Source organism: Oncorhynchus gorbuscha, linkage group LG01, assembly GCF_021184085.1.
Source record: "Oncorhynchus gorbuscha isolate QuinsamMale2020 ecotype Even-year linkage group LG01, OgorEven_v1.0, whole genome shotgun sequence".
NCBI lineage: Eukaryota > Metazoa > Chordata > Actinopteri > Salmoniformes > Salmonidae > Oncorhynchus > Oncorhynchus gorbuscha.
The window spans coordinates 62320852-62343078 of NC_060173.1; the positions used below are offsets into that span (position 1 = coordinate 62320852).

Here is a 22227-nt window from a genome sequence, read left to right on the forward strand (position 1 = left end):
AAGTTGGTCCTGGGGCTCTGTTCACAAACACAAAAAGACCCCACAGAGCCCAAGGACAGCAACACAATTAGACCCAACCAAATCATGAGAAAACAAAAAGATAATTACTTGACACATTGGAAAGAATTAACGAAAAACTGAGCAAACTAGAATAATATTTGGCCCTAAACCGAGAGTACACAGTAGCAGAATACCTTACCAATGTGACTGACCCTAACTTAAAGAAATCTTTGACTATGTACTGACTCAGTAAGCATATTCTTGCTATTGAGAAAGGCCGCCGTAGGCAGACCTGGCTCTCAAGAGAAGACAGGCTTTGTTGCACTCTGCCCACAAAATGAGGTGGAAACTGAGCTGCACTTCCTAACCTCCTGCCAAATGTATGACCATATTAGAGACACAAATTTCCCTCAGATTACACAGATCCACAAAGAATTTGAAAACAAACCCAATTTGGATAAACTCCCATATCTACTGGGTGAAATACCACAGCGTGCCATTACAGCAGCAATATTTGTGACCTGTTGCCACAGGAAAAGGACAACCAGTGAAGAACAATCACCATTATAAATACAACTCATATTAATGTTTATTTATTTTCCCTTTTGTACTTTAACTATTTGTACATCATTACAACACTGTATGTAGACATAATATGACATTTGAAAAGTCTTTATTCTTTTGGAACTTCTGTGAGTGTAATGTTTACTGTTAATTTTGTATTGTATTTTTTTATTTTTTTTGACTAGGCAAGTCCGTAAGAATAAATTCTTATTTTCAATGACAGCCTAGGAACAGTGTTCTGCCCCCCTGTTCAGGGTCAGAACAACAGATTTGTACCTTGTCAGCTTGAACTTGCAACCTTCCGGTTACAAGTCCAACGCTCTAACCACTAGGCTACCCAGCCGCCCCCTGTACCATGCAGGGGTAGCCTGCAGAGTTTTGTCTTACTATCCAGGTCTGTGCCCGAACACTTTGAGCTTCTACTTTTAAAAATCTACCTCTCCAGAAACAAGTCTCTTATCGTTGCTGCTTGCTATAGACTACCTTCTGCCCCTAGTGGTGCCCTGGACACCATATGCGAATTGATTGCCTCCCGTCTATCTTCAGAGCTCGTGCTGTTAGGTGACCTAAACTGGGACATGCTACAATCTAAGCTTGATGCCCTCAATCTCACACACATTTGTCAGGACCTGGTTAAGAACCCAGAAGATGAGGCAGACACAGCAGTACACAGCAGTACTTGAGACGGTGTTTTAATAAGGTAAAAAGGAAAGTTCTTCAGGCAAAAATATAAATCCACAACATCAAAAGTAATTCCAAGAGAAAGAGGTAATGTTCCAAGTCAAAAGGTAAATCCACAAGGTGGGAGGTACAGCAGGAAAAAGCCTAAAAAGATAACCAAAAATAAATAAACGAGAACAAAAACAGAGTACCACGAGTGTCCAACTGGAGCAACAAATGTTCACTGCATCGCTGGGGCTGGGTGCTAACATTCAACCACAGAGCAAAGAACTGAGGAAAACTAAGGGTTTAAATACATTCAAGGGAAATGAGGCACAGGTGCAAATAATAACTGGAAACAAGGGAAAACAAAAGGGTCAAAAAGCACAATGGGGGCATCTAGTGGCCAAAACCGGAACAATCCTGGCCAAATCCTGACACAAATTATCAATAACCCCACCAGGTAAAATCCCAAATCCCATAAACAAATACACCTCTGCTGTCTCAAATCGGGATATCAGCGATCACTGCCTCATTGCCTGTGTCCGTAATGGGTCTGCGGTCAAGCGACCACCCCGCATCACTGTCAAACGCTCCCTAAAACACTTCAGCGAACAGCCCTTTCTAATCAACCTGGCCCAGGTATCCTGGAATGATATTGACTTCATTCCATCAGTTGAGGATTCCTGGTTGTTCTTTAAATGTGCTTTCCTCACCATCTTAAATAATCACGCCCCATTCAAAAATTGTAGATCCTGGTACAGATATAGCCCTTGGTTCCTTCCAGACCTAACTGTGGCGTAATGCATTAGCATTGAATAGCCCCCGTGATATGCAACTTCTCAGGGAAGTTAGAACAAATTAACACAGGCAGTTAGGAAAGAAAAGGCTAGCTTTTTCAAACAGAAATCTGCATCCTGTAGCACTAACTCCAAAAAGTTCTGGGACACTGTAAAGTCCATGGAGAATAAGAGCACCTCCTCCCATCTACCCACTGCACTGAGGCTAGGAAACACTGTCACCACCAATAAAACCGCAATAATTGAGAATTTCAAGAAGCATTTTTCTACGGCCGGCCAAGCTTTCCACCTGACTACCCCTACCCCGGTCAACAGCAACCCCTCACTACAACTTGCCCAAGCCTCCCCATTTGGCCTTCACCCAAATCCAGATAGCTGATATTCTGAAAGAGCCGCAAAATCTGGACCCCTACAAATCAGCAGGGCTAGACAATCTGGACCCTCTCTTCATAAAATTGTTGCAACCCCTATTACTAGCTTGTTCAATCTCTCTTTCGTATCGTCTGAGATCCCCAAAGATTGGAAAGCTGCCACGATCATCCCCCTCTTCAAAGGGGGAGACATTCTAGACCCAAACTGCTACATACCTATATCTATCCTACCCTGCCTTTTCAAGGTCTTCGAAAGCCAAGTTAACAAACAGATTACTGACCATTTTGAATCCCACTATACCTTCTCCAGTATGATATCTGGTTTCCGAGCTGGTCATGGGTGCACCTCAGCCACGCTCAAGGTCCTAAATGTCATGGGAACAACCATCGATAAGAGACAATACTGTGCAGCTGTATTCATTGACCTGGCCAAGGCTTTCAACTCTGTCAATCACCACATTCTTATTGGCAGACTCAGCAGCCTTGGTTTCTCAAATGACTGCCTCGCCTGTTTCACCAACTACTTCTCAGACAGAGTTCAGTGTATCAAATCGGAGGGCCTGTTGTCCGGACCTCTGGCAGTCTCTGTGGGGGTGCCACAGGGTTCAATCCTCGGGCCGACTATTTTCTCTGTATACCTCAATGATGTCACTCTTGCTGCTGGTGATTCTCTGATCCACCTCTCTATGCCGACAACACCATTCTGTATACTTATCCAGCATCACTACTCTGGACGGTTCTGACTTAGCTAGGTATTTGTAGTTGTCCACATGTTCTGTCTGGTTAGACTGTAAACTCTCCTTCCAGACTCACATTAAGCGTCTCCAATCCAAAATTATTTCGCAACAAAGCATCCTTCACTCATGCTGCCAAACATACCCTAGTAAAACTGACTATTCTACCGATCCTTGACTTCGGCGATGTAATTTACAAAATAGCCTCCGACACTCTACTCAGCAAATTGGATGCAGTCTATCACAGTGCCATCCGTTTTGTCAACAAGCCCCATATACTACCCACTGCGACCTGTATGCTCTCGTTGGCTGGCCCTCGCTTCATATCCGTCGCCAAACCCACTGGCTCCAGGTCATCTATAAGTTGTTACTAGGTAAAGCCCCGCCTTATCTCAGCTCACTGGTCACCATAGCAGCACCCACCCACAGCACGCACTCCAACAGGTATATTTCACTGGTCACTCTCAAAGACAATTCCTCCTTCGCCCGCCTTTCCTTCCAGTTTTCTGCTGCCAATGACTGGAATGAACTGCAAAAATCACTGAAACTCATATCTCCCTCACTAGCTTTAAGCACCAGCTGTCAGAGCAGCTCACAGATCACTGCACCTGTACATAACTAATCTGTAAATAGCCCATCCAACTACCTCATCACCATATTGTTATTTATCTTGCTCCTCAGCACCTCTACTTGCACACCTCACACTCAACGTCAACGGTTAATTTGCCATACTGTAATAATTTCGCAACTATGGCCTATTTATTGCCTCACCCCCCCCCCCCCCCCCCCCCTTATCCAACCTCATTTGCACACACTGTGTATAGGCTTTCTCTATTGTATTATTGACTGTATGTCTGTTTATTCCATGTGTAACTCTGTTGTTGATTGTGTCACAATGCTTTGCTTAATCTTGGCCAGGTCGCAGTTGTGGATTAGAACTTGTTCTCAACCAGCCTACCTGGTTAAATAAAGGTTAAATAACAAAAATAGTTTTTTACTTTTGTATATTATCTACTTCACTTGCTTTGGAAATGTTGACATATGTTTCCCATGCCAATAAAACCCTTGAATTTAATTGAATGTAGAGAGAACTGAGGGAATTACAATTTTTCAACTATTTATTGGCACTATTCAACCTTTCTATAATAGTTCAATAAGAGAGGAAGAGCGAGAGAGTGAAAGGGGAAGGGAGAGGATGATGGAAGGTAAATGTGCTGTAGGAGAGAGGTGGAGAGAGGGGAATGTGCCGTAAAAGAAAGAGAGAGGGCAGTATGCTGTATGAGAGAGGGAGAAAAGAGGGAGTGTGCTGTATAAGTCAGAGGGAGAGGGGAGAGCGAGAGGGGAGTGTGCTGTATAAGTGGAGACAGATCTGCATGTCTTGGGGGATTTACACTAATTGCTCCTCGCTGTGCTCTCTGATGAAATCTCTGAGTCTGTTCGGACAGAGCAGGGACACAGGGATGGAGAGATAGTAGAAAGAGAGGTTTGGCAGGAGAGAGGGATCACAATCACCCCACCCGCTACTTCAACCCTGTCTATTAGGTAGCCTTCACTGACTGGGATGTGGAGCAAGCAACAACCACAATGCTTTTTTGATTTGTGTGTGTGTGTGTGTGTGTGTGTGTGTGTGTGTGTGTGTGTGTGTGTGTGTGTGTGTGTGTGTGTGTGTGTGTGTGTGTGTGTGTGTGTGTGTGTGTGTGTGTGTGTGTGTGTGTGTGTGTGTGTGTGTGTGTGTGTGTGTGTGTGTGTGTGCTCGTGTATGCTAGCACGGGTGTATTTATTTGTGGGTGTGTAATGACAGACAACAATTTTTCTCACCAACCAGTGCCGGAGAAAACCAAAAAGCACCCTGGTTTCTTTTTGATGGGGAGAGTGATGTCTTGCTCTCTCTTCTTTCAAGCCTAAAGTATTTTTTGTGGTCAGAATGAGTGGGCTTTTGTGATTAGTATCAGTGACCTGTTTGTCTGGTCAGAGCAGAAGTGTGTGTGGAGCTCAATGCCCGAGCCGAGATATACTACACTGGAAATGCTAACACATGCACACGCACGCTGGTAAAGCAAATACACACTCATTTGTAGCCTCTCTGTTAGCTATTCACACTGCTCTCAGCATACCACAGAACGAGGAGAATATGAGTAATTTTGTCACGTTAAATTTGCTAAAGGGCCACATGATAAGTTAGTGACTTGAATGGTTATAATTGGAGACCTAGGGAAGAGTGAGCAAATAGCATCCCCCTGAACAAATAGCATCAGGAAAAGCCAACGTTCTTTCCTCCATGACGGGAATACATGCGAGTGTACAAGGCATAGTGTTGCTGGAGTGTGTATGTTTTTTTGTGTGAGAGTGCGCATGTGCAAAGAGTACAAGTAAGCAAGTCCTCGGCAGGACATTATTAGTCTATTGGCAGGAAAATATGAATAACAGAGTTTGGCATTGATGGACTTAGACTCTGCCCCCACGTGAGCCCTGTCAAACGTGTGCCGGCCACACACACACACACACACACACACACACACACACACACACACACACACACACACACACACACACACACACACACACACACACACACACACACACACACACACACACACACACACACACACACACACACACACACACACACACACACACACACACACACCTGCAGTCATTTAGTGCCACTCCAAAAAATAGGATTTCTGACGAGACAAGCTTTTAAAGGGATATTCAAGCCCATGGATACCATTTGTATGTATCTGTGTGCAGTTTCAAGGAAGTTACGAAACTAGCTTTAGTGCAATGACTGGAAGTCTATGGGAACAGCCGTGACATATTTAATTATGTTATATTATGCTAATTTCCCTGTGGTGGACATAACGTGTTAATACATTACACAGACCAATGTTTTCACCACACATGAATTACAGGAAATATATAAGATGTTAGTATTAAAGTATATAGTCATCACAAGCTCATAAAATGGATTGCTTAAAACAAATCAATATCTTTGGTTTAGTACTGGTGTTTCTGTCATACGTGCCAGTCTGTATGGGATCTTAGAGCACATCTGTCATTTTCAGACCATGGTGGCTAGAAAGAAATTAGGCAGTCCTCGTATGAATTAGTGGATTTTAGGGTTAAGCTACCATTCAAATGAAAGCCAACCCCTGTCACTATTTAGAAAGAGATGTGAGGTGGTGATTTGTTGAAATTATCCAGTCAAAAAAGTATTGTTTTCTTTTCGGTGTTGGCCATCTACCGGAGAAAAGTTGCTAAATGTGACTTGTTTCAGTAAACTAGTATGTTGCGGGTCACTACTTCACGAGAGCCATTTGAACGTAAACTTTTTAATTTTTTTAATTAAAATGCATTTTTGGACAGAAATGTAAACTTTGATGTGCCTTAATAACAGACTTGTATGCCATCTGTAAGTACAAATAAAATAGTTAAATTACGAGCCTATTTGGTTAAGCCACAGAAAAAGTCAGCAACCTTCCCGCTAGCCATGATTGGCTGAGATAATGAGTGGGCTCGACATGCCGAGAGATGAGTTTGGATTGGTCTGTCGTATAGCAAGCTTCTAATTGGTCCACTCACACTGACAGCGTCGTGAAGAAGGCGCAGCAGCGCCTATTCAACCTCAGGAGGCTGAAGAAATTCGGCTTGTCACCAAAAGCACTCACAAACTTCTACAGATGCACAATCGAGAGCATCCTGGCGGGCTGTATCACCGCCTGGTACGGCAACTGCTCCGCCCTCAACCGTAAGGCTCTCCAGAGGGTAGTGAGGACTGCACAACGCATCACCGGGGGCAAACTACCTGCCCTCCAGGACACCTACACCACCCGTTGTTACAGGAAGGCCATAAAGATCATCAAGGACATCAACCAACCGAACCACTGCCTGTTCACCCCGCTATCATCCAGAAGGCGAGGTCAGTACAGGTGCATCAAAGCTGGGACCGAGAGACTGAAAAACAGCTTCTATCTCAAGGCCATCAGACTGTTAAACAGCCACCACTAACACTGAGTGGCTGCTGCCAACACACTGTCATTGACACTGACCCAACTCCAGCCATTTTAATAATGGGAAATGATGTAAATATATCACTAGCCACTTTAAACAATGCTACCTTATATAATGTTACTTACCCTACATTATTCATCTCATATGCATATGTATATACTGTACTCTACATCATCGACTGCATCCTTATGTAACACATGTATCACTAGCCACTTTAACTATGCCACTTTGTTTACTTTGTCTACACACTCATCTCATATGTATATACTGTACTCGATACCATCTACTGTATGCTGCTCTGTACCATCACTCATTCATATATCCTTATGTACATGTTCCTTATCCCCTTACACTGTGTATAAGACAGTAGTTTTGGAATTGTTAGTTAGATTACTTGTCGGTTATCACTGCATTGTCGGAACTAGAAGCACAAGCATTTCGCTACACTCGCATTAACATCTGCTAACCATGTGTATGTGACAAATAAAATTTGATTTGATTTGATTTGTCTATTTGAGCTGGTCAGTATGTGTAGGTAATCCTGTCTTTTTTAAATATATAGTGTAGTATAACTGCATAAGTGTTGCTCTCCACTTTATGGAGGACTGACTTTTGAAATCAGTGGAATTAGAGTATGATCGCTAAGGAGATGGAGAAAACATCTGTCTCCGGATTACATCTTCAAACTAAGGACAACCATGGCATCCGTGACAGGGAGAATGGTCCATCCATGATGTATACGGTTAAGATAGACTAGCTAGCTACATTTTCCGATATTACACATCTATAATTTTGACAGAAAATAGTTTTCATTTCAAGATAAAGTGTACTGTTAGCTAGCTAATTAATGTTAGCTGGCTGGCTCGCTAGCTAACATTACGTGTATGACATTATTTGTATTTCAGAGCCATTTGCTTTGCCTAATGCTAGCTAACATTGCACCTGGTTGGTTAGCTACCTGCAGGGTAGTAAAGTCACGAGTTGGGATTATGTTTGTTAAGATTATGTCTTAATAAAATACTCCACTATGCAAGTAACCATTTCAATAGAATGCCACTGCGACAACTGTCGATAGACATAGCTAGTAAATTCACTCTGGCTATCTACTCGATTTCAGAGCACTCTCGTCTGAGTGTGCCAGAGTGCAGAATAACTTGACACATTTATGAATGCTCAACACCTGTTGAATATGGCCGGTGTCAGTAAACGTTGGCAAAAAAACGTAAATTATTGCCAGCAGCACAGTTGCAGTCACCAACGCTCTGGATAACATAAAAACAGCCTAACCAGCTCTGCTAGGGCGAGTAAAATGTTCAGTGAGGTGTTCTCTCATTTGTGTCTGGAAGTAGCTAGAAAGCTAGCCAACGTTAGTCAGTTACATTGGGTGCATGACTGTTGTTGTTAGGACAGAAAGCTCGGACTAACCCTTAAAGTGATGGTTGGGGCTAAAGTGTGTGTGAACAATACTGAATGGGTGTAGACAAAGAAGAGCTCTCCAGTAGGTACCAAAACATTTAAAGGCCATTTTCTCAAAAGTGAGGTTACAAGTTTATCAACTTTCAAAGCAGAATTACTTTCCCATTGTTCCTCAAATGCAGTGTATGATATACCCTTTTGTAGCTCTGTGTCTCTGCTTTCATCCAATGTAAAAAACACTATTTCAAATTGTGCTACATAAGACCGAATTAAGGCTGATTTGCAGTGACATAGTCACAAATGACTCGGACAGGTTGTCATCTATCTACAGATATATATGTAGAAATCCCAAATTCATTGAGGTTTGTCTGTTAGAAGAGCGCAAATGGAACATGTCGCCACTGTTATTGTCCCAGTTCCATTGATTTCAATAAAATATCGATGTGAGTGATTAATTTGCAGGCACTATTGATTACAGTAGAACAAGCTAATCAATTCCAGTCTTGAGTGACCGCTTGACAGATGTTGGTGCTTGTGCAGTTTATAAGCTACTAATTTATACTGAACAAAAATATAAATGAACTTGCAACAATTTTGGTTGTTTGTAGCGTATTCCTGCCCATACCATAACCCTACCGCAACCATGGGGCACTCTGTTCACAATGTGGACATCAGCACACCGCTCATCCACATGACGCCATACGCATGGTCTGCGGTTGTGAGGCTGGTTGGACGTACTGCCAAATAGTCTAAAACAATGTTGCATCCACACGACCCAATACGCATGGCCTGCGGTTGTGAGGCTGGTTGGACGTACTGCCAAATTGTCTAAAACGATGTTGGAGGCAGCTTATGGTAGAGAAATTAACATTATCTGGCAACAGCTCTGGTGGACATTCCTGCAAACAGCATGCCAATTGCACGCTCCCTCAAAACTTAAGACATCTGTGGCATTGTGTTATGTGACAAAACTGCACATTTTAGTGGCCTTTTATTGTCCCCAGCACAAGGTGCACTTGTGTAATGATCATGCAGTTTAATTAGCTTCTTGATATGACACACCTGTCAGGTAGATGGTTTGTCTTGGCAAAGGAGAAATGTTCACTAACAGAGAAAAAGAAGCTTTTTGTGCGTATGTACATTTCTGGGCTCTCTTATTTCAGCTCATGAAACATGGTACCAACCCTTTACATGTTGTATTAATATTTACATTTACATTTAAGTCATTTAGCAGACGCTCTTATCCAGAGCGACTTACAAATTGGTGCATTCACCTTATGACATCCAGTGGAACAGTCACTTTACAATAGTGCATCTAAATCTTAAAGGGGGGGGGTGAGAGGGAATACTTATCCTATCCTAGGTATTCCTTAAAGAGGTGGGGTTTCAGGTGTCTCCGGAAGGTGGTGATTGACTCCGCTGTCCTGGCGTCGTGAGGGAGTTTGTTCCACCATTGGGGGGCCAGAGCAGCGAACAGTTTTGACTGGGCTGAGCGGGAGCTGTACTTCCTCAGTGGTAGGGAGGCGAGCAGGACAGAGGTGGATGAACGCAGTGCCCTTGTTTGGGTGTAGGGCCAAACAAGGGCATATGTTCTGTTCAGTGGAGCAACATACTGTACAAGTAATATGAACAGAAGTGTGGCATGTGTAGGGAGTAACTTGTATGTACTCTTCAAAATATCACAACTTATTTATTTGATTATGAATTTGGACTGCTGTTTTGACACTGGGCCATAAAAAAAAAATACTTGACAGGAAGCAGCAACACTATCATTTTCAATGTATGTTTTAGGAATATAAATAATACTTTTAACATTATTGCTCTACAGAATTCTACTTTATCAGGTAAAAGCTACTGAATGAGCCCAAGCACGTGCTATGAGTTATTGATTTTGATATGAGTGAATTTGTGAAAATATGTCCTGACTATCATTACCGTATGTAGGGCATGGAGGTTTGCTTCTCTCTGAATTCCTCTGCTTTTCCTCTCTCCCTCTTCTCTTTCTATCTCTCTGTCTGGGGCACGTTTGAAAGTGTCTGTGTGTGTGTAAGTGTGGTCAATCAGGTAGCTGACATGGATTTAGCGTCTCTCTCTCTCCTCTCTGTTGCTTTCTCGTTCTGCCTCCGAAACACGTTTCATCCTCCTAACCTCCATTCCTCCATGCCAGGTCTGACAACAGATGTGTGTTCATCCCGATCTTTAGCACAACCTCTTCTCTCTTAAACCTCTACCTCAAGCAGTCTCTTCCTATCCTCCGTCTTATATTTTTCTCCCATAAAACCCCACATCCTTTCCTCCTTTTTATTTTCATCGACCATGTCTTTCTTCCTTGCTTCTATTATGTCGATTCCTGTCTTTCTAACCAGCAACACACTGATTGCTGAAATGCTGAAACACTGAAATGTGGTCATTAGGGCACCCAAAAGAAAACATTTCAATGTTTTGCAAAAAAACTAACAATTAAATAGTTGTTTCTTTTTGGAGAAGTACAGGTAGTCCCTCCCTGTTTTCAGTCCATTTTCATCTGTTTGAAGGCTATTGAACATGACCCTTTTCTACTTCAAAACAGCACCTTCTTTGTGGTGGTTTTCTGGTTGAAGGGACAGAAATAACCACAGCGTGCTGAGCTAGTCTAGCACCACGGGGCAGCACATGTAACTGGAATTCCCCAGTGGTTAGAGTGAAATGTTTGGAACCCAGGGCATATGGAACACACATGTAGCACTACAGACTTTGTTAAGGTGGAATGGCTATGGTTGCATTTTTTGAATCTCGTCAGCACATTGGGTTTTCATGGGGCGTGGTGTTTCCAGGCGATGTGTGTGTGTTAGTGTTTGTTTGTCAGTCATTTTTCCACATGCCAATGTGTTGTCACTTGAAATGCCAGCGCAGTCTCAGCCATATACAATGGACAGTACAGGGTTGTCCCCTAGTCAATGAAACTGCTAGTCCAGGCTTGCATGCGGCATTGCAGTTAATTAAGCATTAAGGCTTGATATAGCTCGGACATATTGTTTTAATAGATTTACCAATTTAATAATGCTGGAAATGTTGTTACACTGTGCGCTACATCCATATAAATCCAAAGCATTTGTTGCATCGAACAGTCACATCTTTCATTCAGGTCAGAGATGTCCTTAGCCTGGTTCCCGTTCCACATTTAGATGTGTTTAGTTGTTAATCGTTTGGGGACAGGCATATCGACAGCTAGCATGGCCATTGGCCACCAACTGTCCCCCATTGCAACCGGTGAATTCTTCACTGAGCCCCGATTAATTTTCTCTCCAAAACACTGAGGTTTGTGTGTAGAGGGGGTGGCTGGGGTTGTCACACGTGTTGCTTGACTACTCACACTTAAGGCTTTGGTGATAAGGACAAGGCACTTGTGTGTGAGTGTGAAAGAGAGACCGATCCCCAAGTGTCTCTAAATTTGTCAGTCTGCGTTTTCCCTGCGTCTTCTTCAGAATTTCCCTGTGACTGTGTGCGACTTTGTGAGTGTGTGTCTGTGTTTTTTGCAAGTGTCTTTGTAGGCCTATTGGAATGCGTTTGTTGCCTTGTGTGTTTCTCCTTTTCTTGCACATCTGCTGTATCCCTCTCTGTCTCCCCCATTCATCTCTTCGTCTGTGTGTGTGTTGTGTGGGCCATCTGTGTGTCCGTGCTGTAGTCCAGTTAGAAAGAGAGTCAATGCCAATGGAGCAGGCCAAGTTTCCTTTAGTCTCAAATAGAAAGAGATGACCACTGAGTGAAAGAAGAGGATGACGCACGGTGAATCTATTTATGACATCATCATCCCGAGACGGATGAATAAAGACTATTGTTTTATTATGCTAATTGAATTAAAAATGTTGCACTATTTCTGTCACGTGCAGAATGTGCATAGGGGTTAACTAGGGACTCTGGGGATGGTGAAACGCTACTCGGAACGTGTGTGTGTGTGTCGTAGAAGAAGGGGGAGACAGCAGAGGAAGTCACTCAGACAGTAGTTAAACAAAGCAGTTCCTAAAAAGTGTGTAGCCCTCCACTCTGTCACAGCCTCTGAAACACAACTTTACTTTCTGCTCCTATCACTAAGCACGGGCGTAACTTCCAATAGTCGCTCTGGATAAGAGCGTCTGCTAAATGACTTAAATGTAAATGTAAATGCAATAGGGCCTGGGGGGGACATGTCCCCTCACACACATTAACAATTAAAAATGTTGTCCTCTTCAATTTTGTCTATTGCTATATCATCATATTAAAGGAAAAAAAAATATTCATAGAAGCCATATGCAATAAGAGTGTGGAAATACTGGAAACGAGCTTTGAATGGCATAGCTAATGTTGTCTAAGCTTGGGTGGTATAGCCTATATACCATATACCGGGGTATTTGGAAAAAGCCACAGGATGTTTTTTGAATATCGCCATACTGCACATTTTTTTGTAAAAATGTTATTGCTCCTTTTTAAGTAAATACCTGTAGTCAACTTGTGCAATATTATTGGAGATAAAGAACATTTTCGTTCTTCATTTCACCTGTCACATTATTATGTATCTTACGGTAGTCCCCAGTCACATGTGGTGTTTGTTTACAAGCACACAACGATGAGAGACCAGAGCCTTGTGAGCCACTTACTGGGATGAGGCATGCGTCAGGGGATCTAATTACAGTATTGAATTCACAACTAAATGTTGGTCAGCTAGAGATCTTATAACTATTAAGTTAACTGTCTAAAATCTGCTAAATCCTCTGCAGTTGTGCATTTGGTTTGCTAATTTAGTAGCTAGTTTACTATCTAGCTAAGTGGTTAGCTTCTTCCAAAATCAAGATTTGCTTGGTAACAGCAGAGAATCCCCTTCTGTATTAAGATCCTTGCTAACTATATTAGTTTTGTGTGTGCAGCAAATTGTGAGTAGAATTTTTGAGTTACTTTTATACTTGTATAGTTTAGGTCAGAAACTGCACAAAATGTTCGCAATGCGCTCATTTGCATTTAGTTAGCATTTTCGATGAGGATTCCTTAGTACTTGTTAGCATTTTGTTTGCATTCTGGTACGTTTTTTGAACTTTGAATATTAGTATTTTTCACATAAATACCTGCAGTCAACTTATGCACTAATAAATAAAGCATATCACATTCATAATTTCGCCCGTTAGATAATTTTTCATTATGATGCTTACTGATACTAGTTTCCCAAAACAGCAGTTTGAGCCAGTTGTGTGTGTTTGTTTACAAAGAAGCACAACGAGCAAAATCAGAGCTTCGGAAGTCTGCAGCGCAACTTAAGTGAGGTTATCAAGTTACACTTGTATGAAATGCACTCCTAATTTTTGCCAACTATATATCTTAGAACTATTAAGTTAACTATCTAAGATGTTCCAAATAAATTATCTCCTGCTGGGTTTTGCTAACTTGCTAAGTGGTTAATGTTAGCTTGCAAGATCAAGCTTCTTGGTAACAGCAGCAGAGACAATCCCCTCCTCGATTAAGATGATATCGGTTTTGGCCTCACGACTGGTGCAGCGGTCTAAGGTACTGCATCGCAGTGTTGCGGCGTCACTACAGCCTGGGGTTTGATCCCAGGTTGTGTCATTACCGACCGTGACCGGGAGTCCCATAGGGTGGCGCACAATTGGCCCAGTGTCGTCCGCGTTAGGGGGGGGGGTTTGGCCAGGGGGGAGCTTTACTTGGCTCATCGTGCTCTAGCGACTCCTTGTGGCGAGCCGTGCGCCTTCAGGCTGACTTCAGTTGAACAGTGTTTCCTCTGACACATTGGTGCAGCTGGCTTCCGGGTTAACCCCCCCTCACCCCGAAAAAGACTGTTGGTTTTGAGCATGCTGCGAACTGCGTTTTTTGAGATACTTGCATAACTTTATGAGCTGGGTCGTCTTTCCTAGTTGTAAATGTTTGCATGCACTAGTTAGCATTTACCTATCATCCCCTACGATAATTCCATAGTACTTTTTAGCATTTTGTTAGAATTCTGATGATGATTTTGGGGATTTTTTTCACGTTTGAAGAAAATATATGCTGCCCCTTGTGTGCACTACCAGTAATACCGTAAATCCCAGGATGGCACAGGCACGGTATTGAAATCTGGATACTGCCCAACCATAATGTTGTCCCCCCCACATTTCAAATAAAAGTTACGCCCTGACCTACAAGTGTGACAAACAGGCCTTCTCCTGTAACACCTTACTAAAAGTCTTAATTCACTATGTAAGTTCCACACTGGCCCTTTCACACCGCCATGGTCCTGTGTAGCTCAGTTGTTAGAGCATGGCGCTTGTAACGCCAGGGTAGTGGGTTCGATCCCCGGGACCACCCATACGTAGAATGTATGCACACATGACTGTAAGTCGCTTTGGATAAAAGCGTCTGCTAAATGGCATATATTATTATTATATATTATGTACAGTATGTATCTGTCCCAAATGGCACCCTATCCCCTATATGGGGCTCCCGAGTTGCATCTCAGTGCTAGAGGCTTTACTACAGACCCTGGTTTGATTCCAGGCTGTATCACAACCAGCTGTGATTGGGAGTCCCATTGGGTGGTGCACAATTGGCCCAGCGTCGTCCGGGTTAGGATTTGGCCGGTGTAGGCCGCCATTGTAAATAAGAATTTGTTCTTAACTGACTTGCTTAGTTAAATAAAGGTAAAAAAAAATATATATATATTAGTGCACTACTCTTGACCAGGACCCAAAGGGTGACATTTATGATGCACACATACTGCATGTGGTAGATTTTAAAGCACCTTAACAGAAGCATGTAACATACGTTTTCAACATATGTTTTCATTTTTGCTCGCATTGTTTTACGTTAGGCAACACAGTTTACGGCCGATGCACATCTGTGTAAGTATTAAAGCCCTACTGCTTATGGTATATCCTTCTGTTATGGTGCTTTAAAATGAGCCTCAAAGGCAGCGTGATACTTGATAAATATAGGCTATGTCCCAAATTAGACCCTATTACTGTACCTATATAGTGCACATATTTTTATTGGAGCACTATGGGACCTGGTCAAAAGTAGTATACTACATAGGGAATAGGGTGCAATAGTTAAATGTATATTATGAGCCCTGCCACAAACTCACTAAGACAGAGGTCACTGAATAGGAAGTAGTGGCGGTGGAGGGGTCGCCATACCTTTTGACCGTTAACTGAGTGGCTCAACAAGTCTCGCTTTGTCTGTGACTCATTTAGTGGCCTGGTTTACCAGGAAAAACTTTTCCTAGTGAAGTAGCCTACAGAGGGATCCTTTCAGCAGCCTTGTAACGGTTTAGGGGTGTGTTTGGGGCGGTGGAGGGGGGCAGAGAGGGGTGGAGGGAATGCACACTATGACTGCAGGCTTCAAGACTAGCGGATCGTAAATAGCCTAGTTCCCATCCGGAACAGTTTGAGAATATATTATGAGGACATTGACTTTTTGTTCGTTTTGGTCCTCGGCAAGGGTTTTTTCGGCTGTCCATGCCACAAAATATTTCCTTGAGGAAATCGAAAACAACATTCCCCCGTCTGTGATTGGTCAATAGTAGGGATTCTTCAATGAAGTGTTTGTTGTCATTCGATTATAGACGACTCATTTTCATGCACTTTTTTTTCACCTGAGAAATACTGCACCAAACATCTTAGTTAGATGTGAAATTGCGCTACCAAGATCTTCTCAGCAAATTGTCAAAATGAATGACAGATTTATTGAGTTATCTTAGATTACACCAGACTCTGAGGAAGTGTATAGTGGCTACAGCGTCTCAAGATGGGCAAACAGTATTATTGACGCTTTTCTCAAAATGTTTCAATCGAATGTCTTTTAAGGGAGTATTTGGTCCTCCAATAATCGGTATCGGTGTTGAAAAAAAATCCTAATCGGTCAATATATAAAAATATATTTTTAAGTAGTTTCTGTCTCAGATCTGTATTCAAATAGTTCCCCCGGAAAAATGGTTAGTTTCCACACTGCATAGTTAACTATAGTTATCCTAGGTCTGACACACACACATAGGGTCGAAGCTCAGACGGATATCTGGCAGACAGAGAGACAGACAGAGGTGGAGAAGAATTTGTTCTCGCCCTCTGCATGGTGCCTACAGTGCTTTGATTAGGACTAGGTGTGAGAGTGGATATTTATCACCTTATGGTGTGTGTCCGTGTTAGTGGTTCTGTGTGACTTTTGGTGTGTGTGTGGGGGGGGGGGGTGTGCTCCCTCATGCATAGCTATCACATCCAGTCTTCTGCTGTTCCCGGAGACAAGCTTTGAGGAGGCCTCTTCTTATCCCAACCCTATGGCATTTAGAATTCCTCCCTTGAGTTCCATCATTCCCGCACATCCCTTGTTCCACCATCCTTGAATCCCTCTCTACGCTACTCCTTTGGTTCCGCAAGCCAGTCTTGAAATGCCATCATAATTTCCCGGAGTGGAGCAGGCCAATTGCCGTGTGTGTGTGTGTGTGTGTGTGTGTGTGTGTGTGTGTGTGTGTGTGTGTGTGTGTGTGTGTGTGTGTGTGTGTGTGTGTGTGTGTGTGTGTGTGTGTGTGTGTGTGTGTGTGTGTGTGTGTGTGTGTGTGTGTGTGTGTGTGTGTTTATCATAATAACAGATGGACAGCATGCCATAGCATAGATTCTCTTCCCCCAGGGTTTAGAATAGATCAAGGCTCTGTAATGTCCCAATCCGACCAAGGTTCTCCAAACGGCAAACGTTTTCCAAATGTTTACAAGCATCCAACAGGCCTTTTACAAAGTCTGTACTACAGCATGCTAAGTGAGAGATTAAGCTATCTACTTTACCAGTTGGGAGAATTATTATAATATATATATTTTTTAAACTAGGCAAGTCAGTTGAGAACAAATTCTTATTTTACAATGAATGCCTTCCCCCGCCAAACCCTAGCCTGTATGGTCCAATTGTGCGCCGTTCTTTGGGGCTCCCAATCATGGCCGCTTGTGATACAGCCCGGGATCGAACCAGGGTCTGTAGTGATGCCTCTAGTACTGAGATGCAGTACCTTAGACTGCTGCACCACTCGGGAGTAGACAGTATATGTTAGTGCTAATGCAATTTGCATGGGGTTGGACTCTTGGCAACACATTGATCACTGCTTACTGCTACCAGGTGTGCAGAGTTGTCAAAGAACATCCATCTTGCTCACTGTCGAGGGAAGTAGCAGGGAGAGGGGGGATTTTGGATGAAATGTAAGCCATTTTAATAAAGTAATTTTAATTTGAGATGGGAAAGTGAGAGAGGGAGATCAAGCAAAACTTCAACTCAACCTGCTGTCTGTACGCCACATCCCATAATTACCCTATGATCACCATGGAGATGTGTAGTTAGATACAGTGAGGTCAAGTACTATGTATGACCTGGCTTGTGCGTGTGGGTAGCAGGCTGCGCTGGTCTGAAAAACCAATCAGTGTGTGTGTGTGTGTGTGTGTATGTGTGTGCTCGTGAGTGTGTGTGTTTATCTCTCCAACTCTTTCTCTCTCTCTCTTGCTCTACTTCTCTTATACCCCTCTTTCTTTCCTTCTTTCTTCTCCACCCTCTCTCATGGCCCACATCTAACCACACTGGCTCAGAGTGCTGCTCTCCAACTCGTGGGAAAATACAGAGGCGAGAGTGGAGATTAAGGCTTTCACAGGACTAGTATGGGGAAGACATTATTAAAGATGGATAGAAACTGTGTAGAATGGGAAGCTAATCTTTGGGTATCACATGGTACATTATTCTCTCCTTTTCTCAAGGTGCTTTATTGGCATGATAGATTTAAAAAAAAAAATCTCTCCCATCCTCCTATCACCAAGGAATGCCTGGCTGTGATGTTGAGGCAGGTTGTCTGTCGTCCAATGGTCTGATGTTCTCAATCGCCTTTCTTTCTCTATTCCGCTATCCTCCTTGGAGTGAATAGTAGCCAATTGTCACCTTACATTTTACAGAACTACATCGCCCACGCACGCACACACACACACACATTCTCCATTCCTTCATGATCACTTTGTCCTAGGCCTTGGTTAAACTAGGCCTCTGGTAGAATTATTTTATTTTTGAAATTGAGGGTGGAAATAGGAATGGGTGTTGGCCCTAGCCTGTTCAGCCCAAAGCGTCTGTGTCTGTGTGGGTGTGTGTGCCTACCTGTGTGCGTGTGTCTGTGTCTGTGTCTGTGTGTGCACGTTAGGTGAGACTCTGGGCAGCCCAAACCTAAAACCTCACCACTTGGTCTGGAGCTGAGAGAGCTGTCCCATGAGCCTCAGCTTCTGTCTAGCCCTCAGCGGATGTGGGAATTCCCCAAAAGGGGAGCAGGGGCTAGATTTGGGAGTGACCAGACGTGGGGTGAGGTGAAAGGCAGATTGGAGAAAGAGCAGGGAGATTGGCAGCGCTAACAGTACCATGTTTCGGTTGGTGAGAAAGTGTGAGAATATAACTTCAATGGTAACAAGCGAGTTACATGAGTTGTGTTCATTTGGGCACATAATGGAAGAAAAAAAATCTAAACGGTTTGCAACAGAACTTGAAAATGTACGTTTCTTAATTGCCAATTACACGTAACTGGTAACACGACACTGGTGATTAATCTGAGAACTGTGTGCTATAGATCCACTGTGGATCTACTTAGTAAATCATGACTAGAGAGCCTTCTGAGAGGTGCTAGCCACATCCTGACCACACAAGTTATGTTTCCAGAACAGTCATCCATGTCCTCTACCCAACAAAGCCCTAAAAGGATACTCGAGGGTGGGGGAGGAAAGGGCGGAAAGTGGGGTGGGAGAGGGTCTGGGAGCTAGGTGGCTATTTTTACACACACAGGCCCTGTGTAAACAGCAGATTTGGTGTTGCATCCCAAATGGCACTGTATTCCCTATATAGTGCACTACTTTTGACTGGAGCCCTATGGGTGCTATTTGGGACGCTGACTTGGGGTGACAAGTCTGTTTGGCAGCATCTTTTCATTCTACTACTCCCTAAAGAGGGACGTCTGAGAGCTGTTACAATGTTGGTCAACCCCCTCTTCTCTTCTCTTAGAAATACTTCAAAGCACAAAAATGTTGAATACCTTTGCCAACTACTATCAACATTTATTTTTAATATTGCATAAATTATTTGCGTTCTGTAAGTTTAAGAAATATTCCCTATTGTCTTGTCATTCTGTTACAAAAATCTTTGTCTTTAAGATATTTTCTCATTTCTCTCCATGAGGAGGGAGGATAATGAAAAACAACGGTAGACCTACCAATTAGTTATATTTTTTACTGATAATAATGTTGTTTTATGATTTATTAAGTGATTGAAATATGTAATTCTGTTACGAAATTTGTAACAGAATGACTGAAAAATCTGTAACAGAATAATTGCAATTGAATTGGCTAAAATGGGAAAGTATAGTAGTCAGAAACCACAGTTGGGTCATCTGTCCCTGTCCTCCCTCCCGCTGGCATACTGTTATTTTCAGCTCATAATTGTGATAACAGTCTGGACAACGTCTCCCTGTGTCTCAGCATGTCACCTGTGCAAATAGAGGCGACACAACCCTTGATCAACTTTACTCCACACACAGAAATGAAAAAACTCTGTCCTCCTGATTCCTACTTACAAGCCAAAAATCTAACTGGAAGTACCAGTGAGGTGCTCAATACAGAAGTGGTCCGATGAAGTCGATGCTAAGCTACAGGACTGTTACGCATTGACCCACACTGATGTAAAAAAGTGTGTATGTACAGTGGGGAGAAATTTGATACACTGCTGATTTTGCAGGTTTTCCTACTTACAAAGCATGTAGAGGTCTGTAATTTTTATCATAGGTACACTTCAACTGTGAGAGAAGGAATCTAAAATCTCCTTTCTTTCCACAAATTTCTTGTTAACAAACTTGTTTTGGCAGGTCAATCATAGAACAACAGCAAAGGATCCTGTGAAGATGCTGGAGGAAACCGGTAGCAAATTATCTATATCCACAGTAAAATGAGTCTTATATCGACATAACCTGAAAAGCCGCTCAGCAAGGAACAAGCCACCGTTCCAAAACAGCCTTAAATAAGCCAGACTACGGTTTGCAACTACATATGGGGACAAAGATCGTACTTTTTGGAGAAATGTCCTCTGGTCTGATGAAACAAAAATAGAACTGTTTGGCCATAATGACCATCATTATGTTTGGAGGAGGAAGGAGAACGCTTGCAAGCCAAAGAACACCATCCCAACTGTGAAACACGGGGGTGGCAGCATCATGTTGTGGGGGTGCTTTGCTGCAGGAGGGACTGGTGAACTTCACAAAATAAATGGCATCATGAGGCAGGGAAATTATGTGGATATATTGAAGCGACATCTTAAGACATCAGTCAGGAAGTTAAAGCTTGGTCGCAAATGGGTCTTCCAATTGGACAATGACCCCAAGCATACTTCCAAAGCTGTGGTAAAATGGCTTAAGGACAACAAAGTCAAGGTATTGGAGTGGCCATCACAAAGCCCTGGCCTCAATCCTATAGAAAATGTGTAGAACAGATAAAGCGGATAAAGCAGAACAGATAAAGCGTGTGCGAGCAAGGAGGCCTAGAAACCTGACTCAGTTACACCTGCTCTTTCAGGAGGAATGGGCCAAAATTCACCCAACTTATTGCGGGAAGCTTGTAGAGATACCAGGGTGCAAAAGAGCAAGAATGTAAGTAATAAATTGGGGATGAGGTAGTTGGGTTTGCTATTTACATATTAGCTGTGTTATTTACAGATTGGCTGTGTACAGGTACAGTGCTGTTCTGACAGCTGATGCTTAAAGTTAGAGAGGGAGATATAAGAATCCAGCTTCAGTGATTTTTGCAATTCGTTCCACTCATTGGCAGCAGAGAACTGGAATGAAAGGCAGCCAAAGGAAGTGTTTGCTTTGGATGACCAGTGCAATATACCTGCTGGAGTGTGTGCTACGTGTGGGTGTTGCTATGGTGAGCTGAGGTAAGGCATGGCTTTACCTAGCAAAGAGTTATAGATGACCTGGAGCCAGTGGGTTTGGTGATGGATATGTAGTGATGGCCAGCCAACGAGAGCATACAGGTCGCAGTGGTGGGTAGTATATGGGCTTTGGTGACAAAACGGATGGCATTGTGATCGACTACTTCCAGTTTTCTGAGTAGTGTTGGGGGCTATTTTGTAAATGATATTGCCGAAGTCGAGGATCGGTAGGATAGTCAGATCTATGAGGGTATGTTTGGCAGCATGAGTGAAGGGGGCTTTGTTGCGAAATAGGAAGCCGATTCTAGATTTAATTTTGGATTGGAGATGCTTGATGTGAGTCTGGAAGGAGAGTTTACAGTCTAACCAGACAGCTAGTTATTTGTAGTTGTCCACATATTCTAGGTCAGAACCGTCTAGAGTAGTGATGCTAGTTGGGCGGGAGGGTGCGGGCAGCATTCGTTTGAAGAGCATGCACTTAGTTTTTACTAGCATTGAAAAGCAGTTGGAGGCCACGGAAGGAGTGTTGTATGGCATTGAAGCTCATTTGTAGTTTCGTTAGCACAGTGTCCAAAGAAGGGCCAGATGTATACAGAATGGTGTCGTCTGCGTAGAGGTGGATCAGGGAATCACCCGCAGTAAGAGTCGCATCATTGATATATACAGAGAAAAGAGTCAGCCCGAGAATTGAACCCTGTGGCACCCCCATAGAGACTGCCAGAGGTCCGGACAACAGGCCCTCCGATTTGACACACC

General features: G+C 43.0%; 1 protein-coding gene across 1 annotated transcript in view; it reads left to right on the plus strand.

The window, feature by feature from the left end:
• Nucleotides 1-22227, plus strand: part of abtb2b (ankyrin repeat and BTB (POZ) domain containing 2b) — a 158273-nt gene that overhangs the window by 17278 nt on the left and 118768 nt on the right.